We start from the raw sequence: 12,547 nt of genomic DNA on the forward strand, positions 1-12,547 counted from the left end.
CCATCAAAATGAAATGGGATAAAAAATAAATTTCTACACGTAAGATAATACGATTAAATAGAAAGTAAAATAATATTGTACCCGACTAGACAGGATAGGGTGCTCTGGCACCGAATGTAGCACACCTTGCTCGGCTACACTGTAGACGGGTGAGGGGTATTACAGAAACATAAGTCCTAATGATAGTTTCACCTCATTTATATATTTAACAATTCATTTATGTTTCATTTATGTTAATTACATTTCATATTTCAAGTTGTTTTGCCAAGGTTCCATGAATTCCAGAATTGCAGTTTCAAATTCTCCTAGCGATTTGGTCAAGCTACAGTGACCATTTGGGTACACTTTCTTCATAAAAATTGTTCTTTTATGTTTTAACTTTAATTTCCTTTTTGAATCATTTAATTTGGAGTTTTGTAACTCTAGTTATGATCAATTTACTAAGACTGATCCAGTAGCCTTAACACTGCAGGTCCACTAGTTCTAGAATTTTCACCTACTTTTGTAATTAACTTCTAGGAACTTTAGGCTCAGAATTGGGTCTAGGTCCCTAAAACAAAGTTTTAAGCCTTTATCTTAGCTTTTCAGATCATTTTGAATCATGTCAATTGAAGTTTTCTAGAGAAAATTATGGTATAAATACTGTCCAAAGGTCAATTGACAATTTGCACAAGTGCAGGAATTCTAGGACTGGAGTTGCTGAATTGTCCTAGCAAATTCCCCAAGTTGCACTAAGTTCTGGGTTCTAGTCAAAACATCAAAGTTATAGTTCTAGGTCTTATGGAGATTTTTGCTTTTGAATTAATGTATTTTCAGCTTTGTAGATTGAGTTATGGCATTTTTGCCACAACTGGTTAGGTACACTGAACTTCAGGTTTTCCAGGTCAGGTTTGGTTCTGGTCAGCTTTACTGGACTAAATTGGTCTAGCAAATTGGTTGGGTTTGGTTCAGAACTGGGCTCTGAGTTCTCCATGAAAAATGTTCCCCAATGTCTGATCTTTCCATTGGTTCAAGAATTAGGTCATTTGGAGGTTCCTAGGGTGAGTTATGCTCAAATTACTAAGCACTATTCCATTAGTCATTCTGTACAGGTCCAGAATGCCGCATCCGGATTCAAGGCAATTTTAGGGCAACCTAGGGATAGTTTCTGGGCAAGGTTTCTTCTTGACATTTTTAGCATTATGTCTAAGGTTTAATCTCCAATTAGCCTTACATCAATTGGAGCTATGTAGCTCTACTTATGGCCACATAAATACACTAGACTCAAAGGTTCAGAATCCCTACACAGAAAAAACACTCCCAGTTAATCAATTCAACACCACAACCAACTTCAAAACTCAATCAATTCTCATCAATGGTCAATATTTGACCTCAACAATCTCAATTAAGCATCAAAGCACAAAACCCCTAATTTTTCCCTCAAAACCCTAGCTTTCAAATTCACAATTCATGTAACACATGAAATTAAACCTACTAATCATGCCAATCATCATACCTAAGCTAGGTTTCAAGTTTGCATTCATTTAAACACATCAATTCATACTTCTACCATAGATGGCCGAAATTGTACTCTTTCATTTATGCATGATTTTTTTTCATTTTCATGCAATTCTATCCATAGTTCATCTTAAATTCAAGATTAGAAGTAAAAAGAATACTAATAGTTGTACTAACCTCTTGTGACCAATTCCAAGTTTCCCCAAACTTCAATTTCTCCTCAATCTTTCACTTCCACTCACTTTAGCAAGATGAGATATCAAAGTTTTTGTAACATCCTAGGCAAATCCCACATCGACAAAACACGGGAGAGATGCTGGGTTTATAAGTTGGTGGTTCGTAACCCCTATTGACGCGTTTTAAAACCGTGAGGGCTTCGGTCCAGAGCGGACAATATCACTAGTGGGCCGGGCCATTACATTTGTGGTATCAGAGCCGCTCCGAGTGCAACCTTGAGCGATGGTGGGGCAAACCTCAGCGAGGACGTTGAGTCCCATAAGGGGGGTGGATTGTAACATCCTAGGCAAATCCCACATCGACAAAACACGGGAGAGATGCTGGGTTTATAAGTTGGTGGTTCGTAACCCCTATTGACGCGTTTTAAAACCGTGAGGGCTTCGGTCCAGAGTGGACAATATCACTAGTGGGCCGGGCCATTAGTGATATTGTTCGCTCTAGGCCGAAGCCCTCACGGTTTTAAAACGCGTCATTAGGGGTTACGAACCACCAACTTATAAACCCAGCATCTCTCCCGTGTTTTGTCGATGTGGGATTTGCCTAGGGTGTTACAATCCACCCTCTTATGGGACTCGGCCCCGCCGAGGTTTGCCCCACCATCATTCAAGGTTGCACGCGGAGCAGCTCTGATACCACAAATGTAATGGCCCGGCCCACTAGTGATATTGTCCGCTCTAGGCCGAAGCCCTCACGGTTTTAAAACGCGTCACTAGGGGTTACGAACCACCAACTTATAAACCCAGCATCTCTCCCGTGTTTTGTCGATGTGGGATTTGCCTAGGGTGTTACAGTTTTATATTGGGAATTAGGGTTTTTATGGTAAGAATAGGAAGAAAATTGAGCCTTAAATGAAGAAAAATGGTGGAAGGACTTTGGCAATGGTGGTTCGGCCAACACTCATAGGAAGAAGATGATGAAGCTAATTGATGATAAGAAGAAATTAAGGATAATTGTCTTATATATATAGGTGTGTCAAATTTTAATTAGTTGAAAATTTTTAATTAGGTCATTAAGTGCCATGCTTATGTCATAAATAAAAATTAAATTTTTATTTCTTTCTTTTCTTTTTTTCTTTTCTCTACTCATTTCCATTTGAATTTTTATTAATATTTCTTCATATTTTATTTCATTAATCTTACTTAATTAAATTGACACTTTGGTCAAAAGTCAACTCTTCAAGTGAAATAACCAAAATGCCCTTCATTGTGTTTTTCATATTATAATTGCCTTTACTGATTAGCATTAAAGTTGCTTGCATTTCCTTGATATTTTATTGTCATTTAAATCTCATTAATCCTTCAATTAAATCTCAAATAATTATTTCACAGAGTTCCTCATGAGTCTAGGGTTGACAATTGAATCCACAGTTGCTTCCCGTTAGGGTTACCCATCGCCGGAACCTCAACTCCTTTAACTTAATTGCATTTCATTTCTTTTATTTCTCTTTGATTTTTACTTAACTATTATTTAGTTTATTTGTGGCTCCTCATTCTAGTTTAAGTATAGTTCTAGACATTCTGACTGTCCGATCTGACGTTAGTCACCGGAACAGTCGAATATACGGAACTACCTAAAATGAGGATGACACAGAGAAAAATGCTTCAGTCAATTTCTTGAGTAATTATCATGTTAGCAATGTAGATATTGAGATAGATTCAAAGGATGTTGTTGATGCTATTTATTTTTAACAGGAGGATCTTTCTGAGTTTGATCAAATTATTTTTTTATTGTAGACAATTATTATTATACGAATCTGATTAGACCTTGACTTGAATTTAGAGATAAGCTAATGTAGCCGCTCACTCTTTTGCTAGGTTGCTACTTTATATGCTAATCTCACTTATTAGTTTTAGCCTTCGAGCTCATTATGCATTGTTCTTTTTTCTGATTTTATTTTATATTTTTTTACTTAACATTTTGAGTTTTAAGTTGAGTATATTGGAGATTAGAATGAATCTACTATGTTTAGTTTTTCTTGATTTTATTAATAAAATATTACATATTTAAAAAAAAATTTTATTTTATTAAAAAAAATTCAATTAATAGTTATAAGTCAAATAATATATTTTTAAACATAAGAAAAATCATACTACTTAAAAAATCATACCCTTAATATAACTTACATCAATTCATCAAACAACTATTACTTTATATTAAATTTTTGACCGCTACAATAATAGATTAAAATAAAAAATGTATTTAATATAAGTTGAACTTTATTTAATATAAGTTAACTTTATATAAAAATGATTTTACAAATCATTTATAATAAAAAAAAGCAAATTTGCAATCAATTTTTTTACAATCGACTGAAATTGGTTATTATTAATGATTGATTTTGCAATCAATTTGTGATTTTAATTTTTTTAATAAAATAATTATTTATAAAAATGTTTAATAATTGATTCATGAATTAATTGTAAAATCAGTTAAAATTAGCAATCGAAATACAATTAATTGCTAAATCGGTTTTAAATCGACGTTAGAAAAATTTTAAATATACGATTAGCAACTGAATTAAAAATAGAAATCAAATCAAAAATCGATTGCTATCAACAACTAAAAGACTCTACAATTTAGCACTCAATTCCGAATTGATTATAAAAGTTTATTGCAAAAATCGATTATAAATAGTAATTGATTGCGAATTAGTTGCTAAATTTATATCCTTTTTGGATTTCGATTGTTAAATCAATTGCTATCAATAACTGATATTTTTTTACCAATTTTTTTTAACTTAATTAATTTAATAACTGATTTGATTGTCAGCTGCTAATCGATTTAGAGACCAATCTCATTACAATTGACTAAATCGATTACAAAATCAATTAGCAATCGATTTTAATAGATTAGCAACTAATTCGATCAGTTGCTAATCTCATTTTTTGTTGAATTTCAAAAAAAATATTTATAGAGAAATTTATACAAAATTAATTAAATTAAAATATAGATATACAAATTTAAACATAAATATTTAATTTAATAATTATTAAACTCATTTTTACATAAAATTAACACCTACTTATTTTCTCTTCCACCCATCACAATTCATAATATTGAAAAAAATAACAATTTTGAAAAATTTATTTAGGTATAATCTCATGAAGTCAAAATATAAACATGTGAGCTATATATGAATATTAACATTAAACCTTCAAAATGGCTTAGTAAGAGGGCGTCACCTAACCTAATAAGAAGGCCTAAAAATTTGACACGTGGCATAATATTTATTTTATAATTATTTTCATTAACATATCATATTAAATATAAAATTTCATTTAAATATTTTTAAATTTCAATTGCTAAAATATTATCTTGTACTAAAAAAATTATAAAAAATGTTTTTAAATTAAATTTTCAGGTAGATTAGAACAAGAGTAAATTATATATATATATATATATATATATATATATATATATATATATATATATATATATATATATATACATATATATATATATTTAAAAATTTATTTTTAAAACATTTCTTATATTTAAAATTTAAGAATTTTAATAATGATAATGTAAAAATCGCTATATGACATATGTGTTTTTTTATTTATTTATTTGTCATGGTATATTACAACTAATTTCAAAAAATAATAAAAATAATTTATTAATCTATTAATTTTACAAAATAATCTATTTATCTTTATTTCAACTTTTTTGTTTAAATATTTTTGAATTTGAACTACTAAAATTTTATCTTACATTTAAAACTAATTATAAAAATATAATATTTTTAATGAAATTTTTAGTTAGATTATAAAAGAGTTATTTTTTAAAAAATTATATTCATTAATAGAAAATTATTTATAGAATTTAGACATTTAATTTTAAAAGTATTTCTTATATTTAAAATTTAAAAATTTTAATACTAATAATTCAAAAAATATATATTTTTCATTTTGTTTATTCTTTTGTTGGTATATGAAATAAAATTAACTAATTTAAAAAATAGTAGAAAATAATCTATTAATCAACTTATTTCAAAATTTAAAATTAAATAATAGATTATCAAATATAAAATTATATTAATTATTAGTATAAAATTTGTTTATTAACACTTGAAATAAAATCATTTTTTAATTTAAATATTTTTAAATTTCAACTATTAAAATCTTATCTTCTACTAAAAAAAGTAATTATCATGAAAATAATATTTTTTTTAATTAAATTTTCAATTAGATTAGAAAATAGTGAATTATTTTTTAAAAAGTTACATTAACATATATAAATTTAAACATTTTTTTTAATATTTATTATATTTAAAATTAAAAAAATTTTAATAATAATAATTTAAAAATCACTACATGATATATTTTTCTATTTTGTTTATTTTTTTATTAGTATATAATAACTAATTTAAAAAAAGATAAAACAAATTATATTAATTAATTTATTGAAATTTAAAATTAAATAATGATGTTGCCGTAGAATTCCTGGATGCCGAGTTCGATCCGGTTGATGGACTCCTGAAAACCAAAGAAAGGGTGAGGGCTGGTAGTGATTGGCAACCACTCCGACACTCAAGTCAGTAATTTGATAATGGATTGAATATTAGTATAATGAGAGTAAAGGTTTTATTTGTATGCCTATTTTTGAAGTTTTACCTTGTTTATATAGCGAATGGGATAAAATCTTGGCTTGATCCTTGTCGATTCCTTATTTAGGTTTTAATGGTAATTGTCCTCCAATCATGCTGGGATTTGGGTGTGATCAAGAGAGTGATTGGTGGCGCAGTTTTTGTTTAGTTCGAGCTCTTAAAGGGGTTATCGATCTCTTCGAGGCAAAGTGCAGTAATCTCGGAGATCTTCTCAGAGCTTAGCCTCCTTAATGACTTGAGATCTCATCGTCCGAGCTTATACATATAGGTTGATCCATCATTTTGCTCTTCTATTTTCTTCTCCGTTTTCCTTTGAATTTCTCTGGTAGGCAATTCTGTTTAGGTGTTTTTCTGGTGGAGTGATTCCCTCTCAGTGAAAGGTAGTGTTCTTTTTCCTCCCCACATTTTCTCAGTTTGTTTCTTTTTCTTCTTTCTTTTTCGGAGATGAGCGATACTGACAGTCAAAGGATGGCGAGTACTCTGTCTATTCAGTTCTCATAGAGTTTCGATGAGGATGTGAGGACTAGTGGTTGGAATGATGCTGAGGTGCAGATTAAACTGAACTCAAATAAATTCGTCGGTCCAAGAAAGAAACAAACTCTGAAGTTAAGGAAAGAATCTCTTTTGGTGGATGAAGTCACATCAGTTTTGCAACCTTCCAAGCTAACCCAAATAAGCCAGGAGTTCAATCTCTCAGGGGATATGTACGAGCTGATCAGATGTCATGCAGACTTTCGCGCTGATCACTATTTTGAAGAGGGAGATCAAATCGTGGTGTATGAAGAATAATTAAAAGCTAGGCTATGATTTCTCTTGGAATAGTTCTACAGAGAGGTACTAAATTATCATCGTATATGCATGGCTCAGCTTCATCCAAACTCGTGGTGAACTTTGGTAGCTTTCAAAGGTCTGTGTTGAGCTAAAGGTTTGACACCAACTGTGAAGACATTTGCCAATCTACATCGTCTTGGGAGGAGGAAAAATGAAGAGTATTGGTTTTTTTAAGCGAAGTTGAACTGTGGACTATTTACCAAGCTCTCATCCTCTTTAAAAAACTAGAAAGACAAGTTTTTTATTCTCCAGAGTAGGGATCATCATGGGTTCGAGGGTATTCTGAGAAGTTAGAACCACCTGGTTGAGAGACCTTGGGGAGATATTGTTCTGAACCAGCATAAGGAGGTGGTTTTTATGGAGCTGAAGAGTCAGGCGAACACTTGTCGATACCTGAGTGCTAACGTTGTTGGGGTCGAGCTAAAATGGCAGTTAACTAATGTGGTGGCTAAGGAGAGTGCTCCTCTGTGACTTTCCAATCTTAGGCCCGGAAAGGTTAAAATCCCTAGATCTTGTTCTCATTGACTAGTATGAACTCACTAGCTTCTTTTTGTGTGCAGATATGGCTATAACGGAGGCTGAAAAGGCTGCTAAGAAACAAAAAAGAGAGCATGCCAAATGGGTTTTTGAGACAAAGGAAGATGCGGCTAAGGTTGCTATGGCCAAGGTTAGTGATCAGCCATGGTAAAAGAGGCTCCAAGCTAAGGGAACTAGGTTGCCTTCTCATTATAACAATGAACCTGTTGATCTCGGGTCCCCTCTAATTCAAGATTGGCCACTGAGTCAGCCGACAATTCCTACATTTCTGGGGGAGGTTCATCTAGGCAGCTGATCTCTCGGGGGGCTCAAGTGCTTTCTCAGTCTCTTGAGAGAAACCGGTCTATGAAGGGCAATATAGACTTAGCTAGGGTTATAGTTGTGACCTTATGCCTCCTTGAAGACCAAGCTCAGATGGAGCCAAAGAGCATTGATGATCTTTTGAACTAGTCAATGAGCTTAAGCTTGCAAGCGATTGCCACCCAACATATGGTGAAGGACAAGGTAAACTTCTTGAGGTGTGAAATGTCCAAAATGGTCAGTGAGGCCATATCCGACAAAAACAACTTGATCGTGGTGGCTGCCAAAGTGAATAAGTTGGAAAAATAAGTCTGAGCTTCTAAGGAGTATGTAGCTCGGCTTTAGAAGGAGTTGGAGGATGCCAGGGCAAACTGAGCTACTGATTTGTCCAAATTCTCTGAGGAACTCAAAGCCAAAGAGAATGAGATAATTGAGAAGGAGGCTAGCACTTATGTGCAGGCTCACAGTGACTTGCTTGTCGAGCTATTAAAACACTACCCGAATAAGGATTTTGCTTGGCTTAAAAAACTCGCCCTCGATGCTAGAGTTGTAGATGAGAGTGAAGATGATGAAGCTCGGGTGAGCATGAATGATAATGTACAGGAGGGTGGAGATTCACCTGCTAAATGATTGTACTATTTTTTTTTTTAACTTTCATGAAATATGAGAATTCCAGTTTCTTCCTCGCAAGTTGTGTACTAAACTGGTTATTTTTATCTTAGAGAGATTGTCTCTTTTTTTTTTTTTAGGCCCGAACCTTGATGAGAGTTCGAAATTTTAAGTGGGACTTTAGGAGAGATCGCCTTTGATAAGATCTTGCACTTGAAGTCTGTGATTCACTTAGTGTCTTTTATACCTCGGATGAGGTCTTTTATGCCTCGGTTGAGGTTTTTATGCCTTAGAAGAGGTCTTTATAACTTGAAAGAGGTTTTTGTGCCTCAAAAGAGGTCTTTGTGCCTCGAAAGAGGTCTTTGTGCCTCGAAAGAGGTCTCTGTGTCTCAGATGAGGGTCTTTGTGTCTCCATTCTTTTTAGAGATCGATAATTGTGTATGTGGGTCGGGTCTCTTTCAAGATCGTCTGATGAAACACTAAATTTGAACTCATTTATTGATAATATTTTTTCAAGTTAGAAATATTCCATGCCCGTAATAGTTCGTTTCCATTTGGGTAAGTGATTTATTAAGCTCCTAGGTGAATGACTTTAGAGATTACATACGGTCCTTCCCAGTTGTTGCCTAGTTTTCCTACTCCTGATGTGCCTCCTCAAATATCCATTCTTTTCATAACTAGATCACTAATAGTAAAGGATCTATGCTTTACCTTCTAGTTGTACATGCTAGTCATTCTCTAACAGTTTTCTACCATCTTGACAAAAGATTGGTCTCTTGCTGTCTCTGCTAGGTGGAGATTGAATCTAAGGTCCTCGTTGTCCATTGCTACTTCTGGATTTTTTGTTTGGGAAATTAAAAACCTGATTTCTGTGGGAATGACTGCTTTTGATCCGTATGCTAAGGAAAAATGTGTCTCTCTAGTTACTAATCTGAGAGTTGTTCAAAATGCCCAGAGCATAAATGGGAGCTCCTCTAGCCATCTTCCCTTCACTTTGTCTAGTTTTCTTTTTAGTCCGCTTATGATGGTTTGGTTGGTGACTTTAGTCATGCCGTTGGACTGCGAGTGATATGTTGATGTGAATCTAAGATCGATTCTTCATTCTGCGCAGAATGCTCTAAATTTGTGTCCTTCAAATTAAGTTCCATTGTCTGTGATGATGACTTTGGAGATACCGCTACGGAAAAATATATTTTTCTTGATGAAAGAGATGGTCTTGTCGGCGGTGATGAATTATGTTGCTTCTACCTCTGGCCATTTAGTGAAGTGGTCTATGGCGACGATGACATACTATCTGGATCTAGATGCTTTTGGGAATGGTCCTAGAACATCAATTCCCCACTTGTAGAAAGGCCAAGGACTCCCGATGGCTGTCAATATTTCTATAGGAGTTCGAGGGATGAAACCATTCTCCTGGCATTTTTTACACTGCCGGACTAGATTCGTGGCATCATCAACTGCTGTAGGCTAAAAGTACCCTTGTCTGAATGCCTTCTTTGTAATTGTCCAAGCTCTTTCGTGGCTGCCGCACAACCTTTCATGAATGTCGATCAAGACTACCGCTCCTTCTTCGAGTGAGATACATTTCAGCAATGGTTGAGTGAAGGACTTCTTGTAGAGTTGTCTGTTGAGGATGCTGTAACTTGATGATTTTTGAACAATCTTCTTTGCCTCCAAAGGTTCATCGGGTAGTGTCCTATGTTCGAGATAATTGAAGATCGGGGACATCCATGTTGAACCAGTGTCGACTGGGAGGAGCTCTTCCTGGTTGATTGTCGATTGACTGATAAGTTGCACCTACATTTTTTTGGCTAAAAGGCATTACCTTGTAACAGAAGACACCCATATCCATGATGAACATTGTTTTCTCCTCGTCTTCAGGGTCCATCTTTATTTGATGGTACCCTGAGATGGCATCTACTAGGGAGCATACGAAATGTTCGGCTATGGAGTCAACTAGCTTGTCGATTGTTAGTATCCGATAGTGATCTTTTGGGCATGCTTTGTTAAGGTTCGTAAAGTCGATGCACATCCTCCAATTTCTATTCATTTTTTTCACCAATACCACGTTCACCAGCCATGTTGGGTACTTTACTTCCCTGATGAGGCCCGCTTTTAGTAGTTTTTGGACTTCTTCTTTAGCAACTTGCTACCTGTCCACTGTAATTTTTCTTTTCTTTTCTTTTGTTGCACTGGCTTGGTGTTTGGGTCCACATTAATGCTGTGGACCATAAATGTAGGATCTACCCATGGAATCTCATCTGAAATTCAAGTAAAGGTGGATGATCTTTGAGTAAGCGTTCTTATGAGCTCATCCCTGTTTGGACCTTATAGCGTAGTTTCTATCCTAATCTTTTTTCCTTCACAGAGTTTAACCTCCTCTATTTGGTCTGCTCGTTCTGGAGAGATGCTGCTCTCTGGTTTCTTCAAGAGATCGATTGGCAGCATGACTTTGCCCGCTGCTTTTGTAGATCGGCTGTAGCATTCTTAGGCTGATTTCTAGCTCCCTCTTACTATGGCTATTCCACATGGTGCTAGAAGTTTTAAACATAAATAATCCATGTTAATTAAAATATTATTACCATTTAAAATTGGTCGTCCCAAGATGGCGTTGTAAGACAGTGGGATGTCTACTACTACGAACTCTACATATATTGTACGCTTGTGGATTTTGTCACCTAGGATTGCTATCAGGTTTGTTGTTCCAGCCACTGGTATTGTCTTGTCTCCTAGTCCTACCAATGGGAATGCTACTTTAGTGAGATTTGCTTTCTTCAATCCTAGTTTCTCATAAACTTCCAGTGTGATCAAGTTGATAGAACTGCCTATATCAATGAGGACTCTTCGTACCATGTACCTGTTCAACAAAATGTTAACCACTAGAGGGTCAGAGTGAGGTTAATATTTTCATAATCTTTTGGCTTGAAAATGATTGGTTCTCTAGAGATGGATTCCGTGTTAACGAAAAATACATTTTCTGAGCTAGAAGCCTCAACTACTCTTTTGTTGTTGCTTCTATGCCTCCTGGTCCTCCTGCTAAGATGTTGATTATTTCAATGGGCTCTTCTTTGTCTTGTTTTTCTTGGTTCCTGTCATTTGGTTTGTCCTGTCTCTCTTATGTCCTAGCAAATCTTTTGAGGTTCCCCTGCCAAATGAGTCTTTTGATTTCATCCTTCAGCTGACGACATTCGTCTGTGGTATGTCGATGATCGTCGTGGAAATGGCAGTACTTCTTTTTGTCTCTCTAACTTGCAGTTTCTAGCTTCATTTTTGGTGGGCATTTGATTTCCTAGCCATTCTTCTATATCCACATTAATACCTGGGTTGTGGATTTTGTTAGTAGAGTGTAAGAGCTATATCGATCTCTTTTGGAGGTTCCAGAATCTGGATCATAAGTTTGCCTATCACCACCTCTCTTTTTATATCTCCTTTCTGAATTCGAGCCCAAGCACCATTCTTCTTTCAAAGCTATTCTTTCTTCATCTAGTCTGATATATTTCTTTGCTCATTTCATTAATTGCTTGTAGTCTACAGTCGTATTTTTTATTAGGGAATCCATAAATCTATTGTTTTTGGATCCTTTTTGGTTGCTTCACTAGCTGTTTTGTGATTGAGGTTCTTTATCTAGATAGCCTCTACGTTGAATCTGGATATGTAGTCCCTAATGGATTCTCCTTCTGCTTGCCTTATCTTCATTAGGTCGGATGATAGCTTTTTGGGTGGGATGCAGCTTGCAAATTTCTACTTGAATGAGCTCACCAGTTGTTCGAAATTTTCTATGAAACCGTCTAGGAGTCTTTGATACCATTTTTGGGCCAATCCTATTAGCGTCGTTAGAAAAACCCTGTATAAAATAAAAGTATTGACATTCTGTAAAAGCATTATTATTCGAAAATTTGCCAAGTGGCTTCTAGGATTAGAGGTCCCATC

The sequence above is a fragment of the Hevea brasiliensis genome, chromosome 16, assembly GCF_030052815.1.
Source record: "Hevea brasiliensis isolate MT/VB/25A 57/8 chromosome 16, ASM3005281v1, whole genome shotgun sequence".
Classification (NCBI taxonomy): Eukaryota; Viridiplantae; Streptophyta; class Magnoliopsida; order Malpighiales; family Euphorbiaceae; genus Hevea; species Hevea brasiliensis.